Below are 16,430 nucleotides of genomic sequence, written 5' to 3' on the forward strand. Positions count from 1 at the left end.
CCACTTTTATGCATTTCAAGACATCCAGCACTTTCTCCTGTGTTCTTGACAATGCCATGTTGACTGTCTAGTATCAACTTATTTTTCCTCTAAAGTGTATATTTACCTTATCCTACATTATGCTCTCAGTCAGTTTTCCCACCATTGATGTCAAGATGACAGGTCTGCAGTTTCCTAGGTTACTATTTGCCCCTTTCTTAAATAATGGTGTTACATTTGCAACCTTCCAGTCAGAGAATTATCATAGAGTCTCAACAGGCCATTCTGCCCATTGAGTCTGCACCAACCCTCCAAAGAGACCCCACCCTATCCCTGTAACCTCATATTTCCTATGGCTAACCCACCTTATCTGCACAATCCCAAAACTATGGGGCAATTTAGCATGGCCAACCCATTAACCTGCACATTTTTGGGCTGTGGGAGGAAAACCACACAAACACAGGGAGAATGTGAAAAGTCCACACAGACAGTGGGAAACCCAGCAGACACAGGGAGAAATATGCAAACTCCACACAGACAGACCTGGAATTGAACCCAGGTCCCTGGTGCTGTGAGGCACCAGTGTTGAACACCTATGCCATCATGTCTAATCTTGTGCTCAGACAGGCCTGGCAAACTTCTGTCAATGGCTCTGCAGTTTGATGCTTTGCTTCTCTCAACAATTTAGGTTGTATTCCATCGAGGTCTGGCAACTTCTCAACCTGGAGTGCAACCAGCCTTTTTAACACCTTAAAGATATTTGAGTGGAAAAGCTGTGTCAATCTGTACAAGAGAACAAAGTCAGGGGCAAGAGAAAGAGGGATCAACCTAGGTGTAGTTGAATGTGAAGATGGCCCAAGAACATATATGGCAGACCAGTGCACCCCCTAGCAAATGTAGCTACAAATGCAGCAGCTAATCAAGATACTTTTTATATTACATGGATTTTCATCAGTGTTTGTGGATCATATTTGACAATTGATATTTTATAATTACTGAACTGGTTCAAAGGTAGAAAGCAGAGGGTGGTGGTGGAGGGTTGTTTTTCAGACTGGAGGCCTGTGACCAATGGAGTGCCACAAGGATCGGCACTGGGTCCATTACTTTTTGTCATTTATATAAATGATCTGGATATGAACATAGGTGGTACAGTTATTAAGTTTGCAGATGACAGTAAAATTGGAGGTGCAGTGGACAATGAAAAAGGTTACCTCAGATTGCAACTGGATCTTGATCAGATGGGCCAATGGGATGAGGAGTGGCAGGCGGAGGTTAATTTAGATAAATGTGAAGGGCTGCATTTTGGGAAAGCAAATCTTAGCAGGATTTATACACATTAATGGTAAGGTCTGAGGGAGGTTTGCTGAACAAAAAGACCTTGGAGTGCAGGTTCGTAGCTCCTTGAAAGTAGAGATGCAGGTAGGTGGATAGTGAAGAAGGCATTTGGTATGCTTTCCTTTATTAGTCAGACTATTGAATACAGGAGTTGGAAGATCATGTTGTGGGCTGCACAGGACATTGGTTAGACCACTGTTGGAATATTGAGTCCAATTTTGGTTTCCTTCCTATCGGAAAGATGTTGTGACACTTGAAAGGGTTCAGAAGAGATTTACAAGGAGGTTGCCAGGGTTGGAGGATTTGAGCAACAGGGAGAGGCTAAATAGGCTAGGGCTGTTTTCCCTGGAGTGTTGGATGCTGAGGGGTGACCTCATAGAGGTTTATAAAATCATGAGGGGGCATGAATTAGATAAATAGACAAAGTCTTTTCCCTGGGTTGGGGGAGTCCAGAACTAGAGGCTATAGCTTTAGGATGAGAGGGGAAAGATATAAAATGGACCTAAGAGGCAACATTTTCCTGCAGAGAGTGGTGCATGTATGAAATGAGCTGCCAGAGGAAGTGGTGGAGGTTGGTACAATTGCAATGTTTAAAAGGCATCTGGATTGGCATATGAATAGGGAAGATTTAGAGGGATTTGGACCACGTGCTTGCAAATGGGACTAGATAAGGGTGGGATATCTGGTCAGCATGGATGAGTTGGACCAAAGGGTCTATTTCCATGCTGTACATCTCTTAGTGAGTTTGAGAAGATTTGTAGCTCCGGTTGAGGTTCTGGATGTAGGTTTGCTCGCTGAGCCGCAAGGTTCATTTCCAGATGTTTTGTCAGCCTACCAGGTAACATCTTCAGTGGGCCTCAGGCAAAGCACTGCTGATAATTCCTGCTTTCTCTTTATATGTTTGAGTTCCTTTGGGTTGTGATGTCATTTCCAGTGGTGAAGTCACTTCTTGTTCTTTTTCTCAGTGGGTGGCAGATGGGGTCTAACTCCATGTGTTTGGGATAGAGTTCCGGTTGGAAATCCATGCTTGTAGGAATTCTCATGCATGTCTTTGGTTGGCTTGTCCTAGGATGGATGTGTTGTTCCAGTCGAAGTGGTGACCATCCTCATCTGAATGTAAGGATACTAGTGAGAGGGGGTCATGTCTTTTTGTGGCTAGTTGGGGTTCAAGTATCCTGGTGGCTAGTTTTCTGCCTGTTTGTCCAATGTAGTGTACATCCCTATGACTCTATGCCTTGTTGTAACTGTCATATTCTGATTTCCATGTTTAGAATTACAGCATATCTTGAGATTTTTTTATTCAAATGTAAAGGATCATATTAAGCAACTCTTTCTTTCAAATTAAATCCCAGGTTAGTGACTTTAAACTATATTGCTAATGTGAAAAGTGTTCATACAGTCTGAAGTTGTAAATTTTTTGTGCTTTTGAATTAATTTCCTTCGGTATTCAGCCAAGTTCTTAACCATAAGGACTTTACATAGGTTGTCTTTTGTGTGGTCAAATTCTTCCCTTTTTTTCGTGCATTTCCATAGCCTCCTCCCTACTTGCATGAGATTGTAAAATTGTGATACATTTCAAATCCTTTGACTTTCTAAGGCACGAGGTCGGGGCTCCAAGTAGTGTTGCGATCTAAAATATTGGTGTCCCAAGATCAGGCAGCAACGGGCGCTTGTGGAACTCTGACTGAATTAAAACAGCTGTGCTCCCACTCTAACAAGCTGCTGCTTTCAAAGCCTCTACCCCTATCTCTCTCAGTTCTTATTGTTATAAGTGATTTCTGTCTAGGCTTTCTGAATCTCTGGAGAATAGTTCCTGACACTTGGCTAACTATTCTAACTCTAGGGATCTGATTCAGAACAACCGGGTCCTGCCTCCGAACTCTGCCAACCGCGGACTGTCCTTTAACCCTTGTGTCAAGGGAGACTGTCCGCAAGGTTAAGTTCAAAAAGGCGAACTCCAAGTTGACTGGTATCAGCCCTTATCCCCACCGGCTGTCACTTTGCCCGTGGCAAATCGAAATACTGCGAGACACACACAAACGGAGCAACAGATGTTTATTCAATCTTCGAAGATTGGGCGAGTTCCAAAAAGGACTTCGGAAGTCGCAACGGGAGATTTTACAGCACTAATACTTATACATTATTTTTCCATTCAAATACATTGGTGATAATTTCATTGGTTTAAACATCTCACGCTATGGATTTTTCTTACATTAAAAATCATTAATGACAATTCCATTGGTTAAAGCATTTCACGCTTTTCTCTGCCAATTTCTTTAATTAAAATGTTATATTATTTTACAATTTCTGCTACTAGTTATAACATTTATTGATGTCATGAAAAGAGCTTTCATTGTATTTTGCCCTCTGTGTCTAACTGAAGCATTCCTTGGTTTCTTGCCCAAGGTTACCATGTTCCTGGCATAACAGAGGTGACTTCTAGTTCATGCTTCATTATGGTCTAGTCGATCATTAGTTTCATTAAACCTCAGTTTTAGTACAGTGAGGGTGTGTGTAGGTGTGTGAGTGAGTGTGTGTGTATGTATGTGTGTGAGAGTGTGTGTGTGTGTAGTGTATGTGTATGTGTGTGCGTGTATGTGTGTATGTATGTGTGTGAGTGAGTGTGTGTGTAGGTGTGTGTATGTGTGTGGGTTATGTGTGAGGTGTGTGTGTGTGTGTGTGTGAATGCATGAAACTGCAGAAATTACATTAACCATATCATTACTGAGGAAGTGGGACAATTTTCAACGCTCGAAATGGGGACCACAGTGCGAAAAAATTGTAGGAAGCACTGTTTTGCATTGAGGCAAAAGTGAGGGATGCAGATGCTGGACACCAGTGTTTAGATCAGTGTGGTGCTGGAAATCACAGTAGGTCAGGCAGCATCCGAGGAGCAGGAAAATCGACATTTCGGGCAAAAGCCCTTCGTCAGGGCTTGCAGTGTTTTGCAGTGAGTCAGGTCAAAAAGTAGAACAGTTTCACATAAACATTAATCGACAAAAATGGTTTTAAAGACTACTTGATTAGAGATTCAACGATGGAAACAGAGTGACTGCTCTACTTTCACAAGTATGTTTTATATGAGAACATAAAGACTTGTCATCCACAATGTTAACCTCCCCTTTCACATTGTTATCTCTTTTATTAATAACACATTAAGGAGCAACAAAAGTCCAGCCCAGAAGCTACAAAATACACAAATGTTTAGATGAAATTGACTAAAGGAATCAAATTAATTTGTCAACACAAATCAATGAAATGAGTAGGTGAACACTGGCTGTTACCCATTTTTCTAACCAATCTGTTCACAAAAGTTATTCCTCTCTCCCTCCTCCACCTCCCAGCGAATGTCATGACGCACTAGCGCGATGCGTTCCATTGTCGCGTCACAGGGGGAACATTGTGACGAGTGCGCGGGGGGGCGGGGTGAGGGAGCCTGGAGTGGAGAATGTGGCGGTGGTGGTAACCATGGACGACAGCGTGCGGAGCGGCCCTCACCCCCGCTGAAAGGTAGTCATAATGTGGCAGCTTTGTTTTTCCCCCGAACCGGCGGCAACGAGTTTCACCGCTCGTGGTGCCGGCCTCACTCGCCTGTGTCTTCGCGGTCGATGGTGGTTGTGCTGCAATATAAAGGGACTCTCCGCTACTTAAACCTAAATGTGCACCCGCCTCCAGCCCCCATCCCCCCCCAACAAAAAGCACTCCAGGCCGGATCGTGTTGGCGGCGACAAGGTCTCACGATGCTCGCCCCACGATTTCTCTGGCAATCAGTTGGACTGGTTTCTGTCTGACGTAGAGCTAGAGCTAGGCCAGAGCCTCTGTGAACGGCACCACTTCTGTGCCACTAACTCAGATGCCAGTAGTCCCAGTGAACTACATTATGTCGCTTCCCCCCGTGATGCTTGTGCACAATTCTTCTTGACATACAATAAACTGTAGTTTGCGTTGAGAGAAGGACGAGAAGTATGCTGCAACGTGCTGTTATTGAGTAAAGAATAAGCATTTATGGATTAACTTTATCCGAGAGTTAACAGGAACGGTCCAAGGTGTTTCATAGAGGTGTCATTGTAGCAATGTTGTCGCAATGAAAGATACCACTTGGAAAAGTGAAGAAAGGTTGATCGAACAAGCGAAGGATCTACAATGGAAAAGAGAGATAACGAGAGACTCTGGCTAAAGGAGAGATTCTGAGTATGATTTTCATAAGGTGATTAAGGGGATTTAGTAATTTTAACTGAGCTGCATTTGTGTTAGAAAATTTGGCATAATTGGGTTTGCATTGAGACGAAACTAGTGGTGTAAATATTGAGTCAGGGCTTCACTTCATTCTGGAAGTGTCCAGAACCTGATACTTTGCTCCTATTTGTTCTGGAGTTGGGTTCAATTGTGGATTTTAACAAAGATTAAATTTCCTATGCAATGTGATGACTTACCTATTTATATTTAAGCATAAGTTTTTTTAGCACTTGCATTGACATTGTAATATATCACTGAAACATTTGTAAATGTTTTACTTTTGAGCTGTGGTTTTATTAATATAAACATCCTGGAGGATTATCTGTTGCAGAATAAATGGTAATATCTTTAACATAAAATTGATGACTTGTTATGAGAATTGGGGAAGGGAACCTGCCATCATCATATTTAATTTTAGACTAATACATTTGCAGGTAGAACCTACCAAGTGACTCAACTGTATTCAAAAAGGCATCACGCCAATATCACCTCCAGGGCAATTAGGGATGGATGCTAGGAGTGTCAAGTTTTTTTTTAATTCAGGGTACCTCACAGTATTTGCTTTTAGGATTGGGAATTTATGTTTGTACCTAGCAGGAGATCCACCTTTTCTACTTTCTTTTTAACTGAGAAACTGATTAGAAATTACCAAGAATATGTTGTCCTAATAGGTTGTGACATGACCTTATTGTTTTAAGTAGGCTTGCTGGATATTTTTAGTGAATTGATTCTCCTGTCTATGCAAGTTTCCAATATTGTATTGCTGTCAATCAATTTGCCTCAGTCACAAGTAACAATCTTAACAGCTTTACGGCACTTTCAGCATTTTATTGTAAAGTTTACGATTTTTGATGACACGATGTCAAATTATTGTAATATTTACAATAAATAACACTAAATTATCTTATAGCATTGTGCAGAGCTTGTAGTTCATGGTAGATCAAGCTAATTTTTACAGAAGGAACCCCAGCTTCAAATTTACGTCCTTCTGATGTGAAAAGTTTGGCCTGCAGTAGATTTGTTTGGGACGTGTATGATCCAGTCATGAAAAAAATCCCTATAAAGGGCTAGTACTCACTATTAAGGGAGAAGTTGCAGTTGTTAGAGTAATTTTGTCCACAAAGGCACAACAAGTATGTGTAACAGATTCAAAATATTTCCTTGTTATAATAAATATTTTGCATTTATAAATTATTTAAAAATGGCTACTATTAACAACTGAGCATGAAATAGAGGCAAGGTTTACTTTCTGAATTGTTTTCTAAGAAGACCGTACTGCAGCGATGCGCCAGGTTTTTCGAGTGAAAAATCTGAATTGTTTTATGATTATTTCAACTCAGATTATAAATCACAAGCTGAAGAATCCTTTCTAGTTTGGTAGTTACCTTGAGAAATTAATTTGACAATACAGGTTTACTGTAGAAACTCAATACAATTCTTAAGTACAAGAAATTATTTGATATCTTGGGATTGCAATTGTAATTTAGCCCATCAAGGCATTTAGGTCATTATTAGATCAGTGTTATTTAACTATTATTTGCCTATTCAGTAAAGTGAACCAATTTATTTATAACTTTGAAGACTAAATTGAAATATTGATGTGACATACATTTGTCCATTATCTACATATCGTCACCAACCAGTGTTTGCTGTTGATGAATCCAGATATCTTGACAAGTCTTCCTTAATGTTCTAAATGGGAGAATATATGCTTAAAGTTTTGGGTCACTGAAACCCTCTCAAGATTGATCAGAAGCCCAGCTGGTATCCATGATAAGATGATGCCACTTGGTCTGCTGAGTATCTCCAGCATTTTTTTATTAATATGTCAGATTTCCTTAATCTGCGGAATTTTGCTTTTATGTAATTTGACAAAATGCTTTGCAAAGATCCAAATATTTACCTCATCAGGTCTGTACTTTTGAAATATATTTTAAAGTAATTTTAAAAATAATTTGCATTTGTATAAAACTTTGTCTTCCTGAGGTGGTGAAATGCTTTACAATCATTGAAATACTTTTGCGTTGTAGTCATTGGAAATAATGCAGCACATTACAATCATTTGATCTCGTTCAATTGTGTTCTTTGAGGGATAAATATTGGCCACTAGAAAACACTCGTGTTGATCTTTATAATAGTCATGAGGTATGTTAATCCACCTTACAGGGTAAACAAATGCTTGGTCACATTTGAATGAGGAGATCCCCAAAAATGCAATATTCGCTTAGTGCTGCACTGAAGTGTCAGATTTTGATTTCAGAAGTGGGACATGAAGCCACAATCTTCTGAAGCAGGTGCAAGAATGCTGCCACACGTGCAGCTGATAGCATTTCAATTGAGTCAAGATAATTTTGCTTTCTGTTTTTACAAAGTTGTGGAATAAAGTAAGGGTTGTGATGATGCTATGGCTTTCAGAGGTGTGTCTTGTCCTTTCTTTAAATGAGGAGGTTGAGACCAATGTGCTGAGTGGTCTATTCCAAGCCAATAAAGTAAACTGCTTGTGAGGCCTTGGGTTTTTTAAACACTTAGAACAATAGAAGCAATATGAATAGGTAGAGTCCGGCTCTCACACCAGTAGGATTTTAGCTCAGCTTTCAGTAGTTATTGGTGTTTTGAAGCTGCCATACATCACTCCCTCATACAGCAAAGCACATGAGTTCTTTCTCCCTTTGCCAGAATTTTCTCTTGATAATCCTTCCTCCTGGACTGGAGAAACATTTGTAAGACAGTCTTTTTTTTTAACTGAATTTACCTTTGCCAATGAGCTGTCACTATATTGGAACAGTTGCTGTTTAGTAATTAGATCATCTATTATTTTGTGAAGTTTTCAGTAGAATTGGGCCAATTCTTTTTTCTGTTGTTTGTATCTTAATTGTGGAATAAGAAGGGAATGTGTTTTGCTCAAAGCCGAGTAGTGTAACCAATTCAATTACATCTGAAACACAGCACCTTACACTCGCCAATAAATAAAAAGTTAGAGTCTGGGCTAACTCCTTGATATATTTGAAGGGGGTTGGACCTGACCAATCACAGGACCTCTGTCCAAATATTGAGATAATCCTGCTCCTTTTTCCAACCCCTTCCGCAGCCTCTTAACTGTTGGAAAATGTCAGCTAATCAAGGGAAATTACTATAATTAATATGGAAGATGAATTTTGTTCTGACACAGCAAAATAAATAACATGCAAATAAATTCACAAAACAAGTATTTCCTGCAGAAAAATCTGTTATTTGGCTCTCTGCTAGATCAATCCAGAAACAATCCCAAGTACCCTGCTCTCTCCTCATAACTCCTGATTCAAATATTTATTCATTTTCCTTACAATACGCAATTAACTCTGCCTCAGCATTCCCAGTGACAAAGCATATTATGATCCAAGCATTCCCAGTGACAAAGCATATTATGATCCAACCGCTGCATGCTGTTTGAAAATCTTAAGTATTAATCTCTCAACACTGATTCTGCAATAAGGGAATTAAACTTTCCTGTGTTAAATGTCCCATTCACCCTCTCTGCAATGGAATGTACCAATGTCTCCAGACTCTCTCCTTTTAGCTATAATTTCCCAACCACAAGATGTTTAATATCAAAATCTATAATGCCATTTCTATAAGGGAGTACTTTAAATTGTGCCCAATAGTCCAAACTTGGCACAATCAATTAAATGTACAAGTCTATTAAATAGGAATCAAGAGTTGTAATTGGTGCATTGGTAGTGATTTTATGTTCAGTAAAGCACATGAAACTTCTTGACATAGCAAGGATCATGCGACTTGTAAAATGTGATGACTACCAAGCTCAATTGGGAAGCAATTTGCTAAAACCTATCTGGTGACAGAAAGAAATAAGAAAATGTAATACCCCGAGATCCCTTCATGAAGTTTCTTGGGATTAAGATTCTGATTTCAAATTCTGTCTCTATGAAAATCCTGTCTAGAACACAACAATAAAGATGTGCAATATAGACCAAGGATTATTAATTCATGAGCATTCCAGGTCTCATAGATGGGTGGGTGAATTCGTCCCCAAGAGCTGCAAATGTCTTAAAAAAAATCTATCACTGGGACAACCAGTCAGAGCAAAGTTGCCACCTAAGTTAAATAGAATTGATGAGAAGTTACTCATTTACCAACCAATCTAAGTTTGGTTCCCTTCTGTCAAGAACAAACAGAGAAACAGCCTGTGATTGGAGCAGTTGGAAAGTAAGTGAGGGTAGCAAGAGAGTTGCTGGGGGGCTGTCTGCTCTGGGGAGGAGGATATTCACAAGGGGTATAGTGGGAATAGGTAAGTTCAAGAGACATGGTGGTTAGGTGGTGCATGGCACAAGAAGGTGGGAGAGGAAGAGTAGGGGCAAGTGATGTTGGGAAGGAGTAGAGTGCAAAAGACAGATGAAGGAAAGGAGGATTGAAGAGTGGTAGGGGAGGAGGCAGAGGGGTGGTGGAGGAGAAGGGTCCAAGTGGGGTCCTGGAGAAAGAGGAGACAGATGAAAGTTGAGGGAGAAAGTGGGTTAGCAGGATGGATTTCCAGAATGTCTTTAGTTATCTTCTAATATCATCAACTTTGCTTCCAATTTCCATCTGTCCCTCGTCTTTACATGATCCGGTTCCAGTTCTTCCTTTCAAATCCTTGACTTCTCTCTCACCATTTCTGGGAGTAGATTCTTCATCGATATTTGCCTTTTATCCAATGAGACAGATACAATGAGTAGACTCCTTCCCATTCTGTTTCACAGTGACAATTGCTCAATATTCCTAGCTGCTTTTTCTGTCTTTTCCGTCAGCTGTTTCAATGTGACCATCTTTCGCGAATGTTTCCTTTTCCTTATCTGAAGATTCCTTTCTACAGTGGTTAACTGGGTTATCAACCAAGTTTATCTTATTTTTGTAATTTTGATCACTTGCCTTTCTTATCATCCCAGGAGTGAAATATGATCTTTGTTTTAGGAGCAAATTGTCGCAGATGCTGGAATCTACTCTGAAAACAAAAAATGCTGGTAATCACAATGTGTCCGGCAGCATCCATGACTACTTCAGAGCTCAAATGAAGAGTCATCTACACTTGCTCTTTCCTATGGATGTTGCCTGATTTGCTGTGATCTCCAGCATTTTTGTTTTCATCATCATTGTTATCCTCACCTTCCTTCCCTTCAGCTCTGTATTCAATGAATTATCTTCTGCCATTACTGTCACCACAGAGCACATCCTCCCATAACTAGGACCAACTCTCTTTCAGCCTTCTAAAATGATAGTTTCCCTCTGAAATCCCCTTGTGTACTCTTCTATTGTCCTCACACCTTCCCCATCACTTTCCTTTTAACTGTTCAGGACCCCAACTTGGGATGCTGAACTAAATCATTGTTCTTCATGTATCCCACAATGTGGCCTTCTCAGCAGAGGTAGAATCTCAGATTGGGCAATCACTTTGCTGATCATTTTTGTTTAGCTCTTAATGTTTGATTTTGTTCATTCATGGGATGTGGCATTTGCTGACTTGACCAGACTCTATTGCCCACCCTGAATTACCCTTGAAGGTGGGGTTCAGCTGTCTTCTGAAACTGCTGCAATCCATCTGGTGTAGGTAGGGAGTTTGAGGATTTTTACTCACGTCACTGTTACTTTAGTGTTACTATTTCCAAGTCAGGACAGTAAGTGGCCTGGAAGGGAGCTTACAGATAGTGTCTCATGCCGTTGTCCTTCCAGATGATAGTGAACATGGGCTTGGAAGGTGCTGTCCAAGGAAACTTGGTGAATTTTTAGTGTATGTTGTCGGTGGTACGCACTGCTGCTACTGTGTCGGTGTTGGAAGGCATGAATGTTTGATGATGTGGTGCCATTCAAGTGGACTGCTTTCTCTTGAATAGTGTCAAGCTTCTTGAGTGTTAGTAGAGCTGTACTTTCCAGGGAAGAGGGGAGTATTCCATCACATTCCTGACTTTTGCCTTGTAGATGGTAAATAGGCTTTGGGAAGTCAGGAAGTGAATTACATGCCCTGGAACCCATAGCCTTAGCAGTATTCAGTGTCTCCATGTGGATTGAAATGAATTGGATGAAGACTGATACCAATAACGCTGGGGCAACTGGAGGAGGCCAAGATAGATCATCGTCTTGGCACTTCTGGCTGAATTGGCACTGTCAGTGGACATGTACTCTGGAGGTGTAAGCTAATACTATGGGAACCCAGATTTGAAACCCATTATGGCATGAAATAAATTCATATTTATTACCTGAAATCTGAAGGTAACCTCAATGATGGTGATTATGAGCACTATCATTAATTGATGTTGTAAAAACTCAACTGATTCACAAATGTCCTTTTTAGGAAAGAAAGTCTTACCTAGTCTGGCTCATGTAACTTCAGACCCATAATAATATGGTTAAGTCTTAACTTTCCTCTGAAATAGTCTAGCAAGCCACTTATTTTAAGGACACTTAAAAGGTAGGCAACACATAAAGTCATAGAGATGTACAATTTGTCCATGCAGACCAAATATCATAAACTAATCTAGTCCCATTTGCCAACACTTGGCCCATATCACTCTAAACCCCTCCTATTCATATACCCATCCCAGATGCCTTTTCATTGTTGTAATTATTGGCCTTCCCCTAATGGAATAAAACTGACTGTGTTTGTCAGACACCTTTAAATGTAGGGTCATTGCCCAAAGCCCATCAAAGATGCACTCGCCAGCATAGATATGTCTTGAGGTGATTCCAAACATTGGAATAGTTGAAACTTGTGCTGATAAAGATGTAGTCATAGAAGCACAGTCATGCACGTGTATAACATGGAAAGAGACCCTTTGGTTTAACTCGTCCATGCCGACCAGATATTCTAAATTAATCCAGTCCCATTTGCCAGCATTTGGCCTATATCCCTCTATGATAGAAAATTTCAGCAGTTGATGGACTGAGCCATTTGGTGGTACAATCCATTAATTTTCTGCTTTCCAGTGGTGAGGAACTTGAAAAGAATACAGATATGAGGACCATGGTAACATTCTTAGATGCAGCATAAATGTTGAATATTGTATGAGCTCATTTGGGCTTTTTTTTAATCAGCATTCAATGCCCATTTTCTCTGCAAATGGTCTCAACTGGTGGAAATAGTAGTGTGGCCACCCCTATGCTCTCAGATGAGTAAATGGTGACTGTTCTTGTTTGGCTTATAAGGGGTTTCCCTTGCAAGGTTCCTTGCAAATCATCACAGATGTTCTTCCATCTGGTCAATTTTAAGACTAACATTCGGTAGGGGAAGGAGGGTAAACTTAAATTTCAGCCACCTTAGTGCCATTTTTAAAGGGACTTTAATATGCCTAGCATTGTCTGTATCCTGTCAACAGCTAAAGGGAGTGTCAAGTGTAATTGCAGAGCTGCTCTCCCATAATGGCAACAAAGTATTCCTGTAAACTGCGCAGTAATCTGAAAATTAATTAGTTGTGTAAAAAGAACTTTTGAGGAGGACAACAGTCAAATGAATCTACGATACACTCCAAAAGTAGAAGATGCATCAATGTTGCACTAATTTATTGAGGTTATTCACCTTGTCTGTGTTGTCCTGTATTTATCTGCAAACCTCCCCCCTGGAATTTGGCACCAGGAACATGGTGCAGCACACTCTGCTGATTGCCACTTTCCTTGAGATTCTATTGTTTTGCTGCCAGTGATTCTCTGTGAATGATGGTGCCTTGACTTGGCTTTGTCCAGTGTTTGTATGTGTGGATGGCAGTATTTGCTGAGACCAGTAACTACATGCATGCATTCATTTGGGAATGCATATGTCAGCGTGTGATATTACATGTGATGTCGTACACAAGTGTTGTATTGTGCATATGCAGAGAAGTGTGTATGATTTTGACCAGATTGGGGGTGTCAAAGATCTCTGAATGCATGATTCAAAGCAACTCAAAAAGCACAAGGTGTCAGCAAGTGCAGTCTACGTAGGTTGGGGCTTGTGATCACAGTCTGTCAATTTTTGTATGTTCAAGGAGCCCCTTTTATTGATATTAGATGTTCAACAGTTGTGATTTGTCTAATCCACTTTCTCTTTCCCCTGCTTCTCCTCTTCCCCTCTCCACTGGTAATAGTGAGACTACAGATGCTGAAAATATGAAATCCAACCAGCAAATGCTGGAGAAATTCAGTAAGAACAGAGAAGATGGTACAAGAGGGGAAAGTTGTGGCATTGTTAGTGAAGGACAGTATTATGGTGGCAGAAAGGAGGTTTGAGGACTCCTCTACTAAGGTAGTATGGGCTGAAGTTAGAAACAGGAAAGGCGAGGTCACTCTATTGGGAGTTTTCTATAGGTCTCCAAATAGTTCCAGAGATGTAGAGGAAAGTATAACAAAGATGATTCTCAATAGGAGGGAGAGTTACAATGTAGTTGTTATGGGAAACTTTAACTTTCCAAATATGGACTGGGAATCTATAGTTCAAGTACTTTAGTTGGATCTGTTTTTGTTCAGTGTGTGCAGGAGAGTTTTCTAACGCAATACGTAGACAGGCCAACAAGGGGCAATGCCGAATTGGATTTGGTGCTGGGTAATGAATCCAGCCAGGTGTTAGATTTGGGAGTAGGTGAGCACTTTGGTGATAGTGACCACAATTCAGTTTTGTTTGCTTTAGCAATGAAAAGGGACAGGTATGTACCGCAGGGCAAGAGCTACAGCTGGGGGAAAGGCAATCATGATGCGATCCGGCCAGCTTTAGGATGCATAGGATGGGGAAGGAAACTGCAGGGATAGGCATAATAGAAATGTGGAGCTTATCAAGGACGCGCAATGGCTACTTCTTGAATAGGTATGTACCTGTCAAGGAGGGAGGAAGTGGTTGAGTGAGGGAACCGTGGTTTACTAAAGAAGTTGAATCTCTTGTCAAGTGGAAGAAGGAGGCTTATGTTAGGATGAGATGTGAAGGCTCAGTTAGGGCACTTGAGAGTTACAAGATAGCCAGGAAAGACCTAAAGAGAGAGCTAAAAAGAGCCAAGAGGGGACATGAGAAGTTGTTGGCGGATAGGACCAGGGTAAACCCTGAGGCTTTCTATAGATATTTAAGGAATAAAAGATGACTAGAATAAGTTTAGGGCCTGTCAAGGATATTAGTGGGAAGTTGTGCGTGGAGTCCAAGGAGATAGGGAAGCTCTAAATGATATTTTTCATCAGTATTCAAACTGGGAAAAGACAATGTTGTCGAGGAGAATACTGAGATACAGCTACTAGACTAGATGGGACTGAGGCTCATAAGGAGGCGGTGTTAACAATTCTGGAAATTGTGAAACTATCCCTGGACCATATGGGATTTATCCTAGGATTCTCTGGGAGGCCAGGGAGGGATTTGCAGAGCCTTTGGCTTTGATCTTTATGTCATCATTACCTGCAGGAATAATGCTGGGAGACTAGAGGATAGCAAATGTTGTTCCCTTGTGCAAGAAGGGGAATACAGACAAGCCTGGTAACTATTGACAAGTGAGCCTTCGGTTATGGGTAAAGTGTTGGAAAAGGTTATAAGAGATAGGATTTATAATCCTATGTAGAGAGGAATAGGTTGATTATGGATAGTCAACATGGTTTTCTGAAGGGTAGGTTGTGCCTCACAAAACCTTTTATTGAGTTCTTTGAGAAGGTGACCAAACAGGTGGATAAGGGTAAAGTGGTTGATGTGGTGTATATGTATTTCAGTAATGTATTTGATAAGGTTCCCCACGGTAGGCTATTGCACAAAATATGAAAGCATGGGTTTAAGGGTGATTTAGTGGTTTGGATAAGAAATTGGCTAGCTGAAAGAAGACAGAGGGGGTGGTTGATGAGAAATGTTCATCCTGGAGTTCAGTTATTCATGTACTGCACGGATCTGTTTTGGGTGTGCAATACCTCACTATTGTTTGTCGTTTTTATAAATGACCTGGATGAGGGTGTAGAACGATGTTTTAGTCAATTTGCAGATGACACTAAGGTCGGTAGAGTTGTGGATTGTGCTGAAGGATGTTGTAGATTAGAGGGGCATAGATAAGCTGCAGAGCTGGGCTGAGAGGTGGCAAATGGAGTTTAATGCAGAAAAGTGTGAGGCGATTCCCTTTGGAAGGAGTAACAGGAATGCAGAGTACTGAGTTATGGTAAGATTCTTGGTAATGTGGATGAACAGAGAGATCTCAGTGTCCCTGTACGTAGATCCCCGAAAGTTGCCACCCAGGTTGATCAGGTTGTTAAGAAGGCATACGGTATGTTAGCTGGTATTAGTAGAGGAATTGAGTTTTAGAGCCATGTGGTCATGGTACAGCTGCACAAAACTCTGGTGTGGCCACACGTGGAATATTGTATACATTTCTGGTCATTGCATTACAGGAAGAATGTGGAAGCTTTGGAATGAGTTCAGAGGCAATTTTCTAGGATGTTGCCTGGTATGGAGGGAAGGTCTTATGACATAAGGCTGATGGACTTGAGGATGTGTTCATTACAGAGAAGAAGGTTGACAGGTGACTTAATTGAGACATATAAGATAATCAGAAGATTAGATAGGGTGGACACTGAGAGCCTTTTTCCTGGGATGGTGATGGTTAGCACGAGGAGACATAGCTTTAAATTGAGGGGTGATAGATATAGGACAGATGTCAGAGGTAGTTTCTTTACTCAGAGTAATAGGGGCGTAGAATGCCCTGCCTGCAACAGTAGCAGACTCATCAGCTTTAAGGGCATTTAAATGGACTTTGTATATAGGCATATGGGCGAGAATGGAATAGTATAGGTTAGATAAGCTTCGGATTGGTTTCACAGATTGGCGCAACATCAAGGGCTGTGCTGTAATGTTCCATGTTCTGTGCTGTAAATTCTGCAGGCCTGGCAGAATCTGGGAGAGACAAACAGAGTTAATATTTTGAGACTGACAT

General features: G+C 40.8%; 1 protein-coding gene across 2 annotated transcripts in view; it reads left to right on the forward strand.

Annotated features, from left to right (window-relative positions):
• The first annotated feature begins 4,736 nt into the window (after nt 1-4,736).
• Nucleotides 4,737-16,430, forward strand: part of zdhhc1 (zinc finger DHHC-type containing 1) — a 57,069-nt gene continuing 45,375 nt past the window's right edge. Inside the window, exon 1 of one of the 2 annotated variants that reach the window (XM_060837763.1) lies at nt 4,737-4,824. The gene's annotated coding sequence lies outside the window, so the exon portion shown is untranslated. Of the gene's footprint in view, nt 4,825-5,070; nt 5,522-16,430 lie in introns of those variants that run through there. The other variant, XM_060837764.1, reaches the window with a different exon arrangement.

This window comes from Hemiscyllium ocellatum, chromosome 17 (assembly GCF_020745735.1).
Source record: "Hemiscyllium ocellatum isolate sHemOce1 chromosome 17, sHemOce1.pat.X.cur, whole genome shotgun sequence".
In the NCBI taxonomy this organism is placed as follows: Eukaryota; Metazoa; Chordata; class Chondrichthyes; order Orectolobiformes; family Hemiscylliidae; genus Hemiscyllium; species Hemiscyllium ocellatum.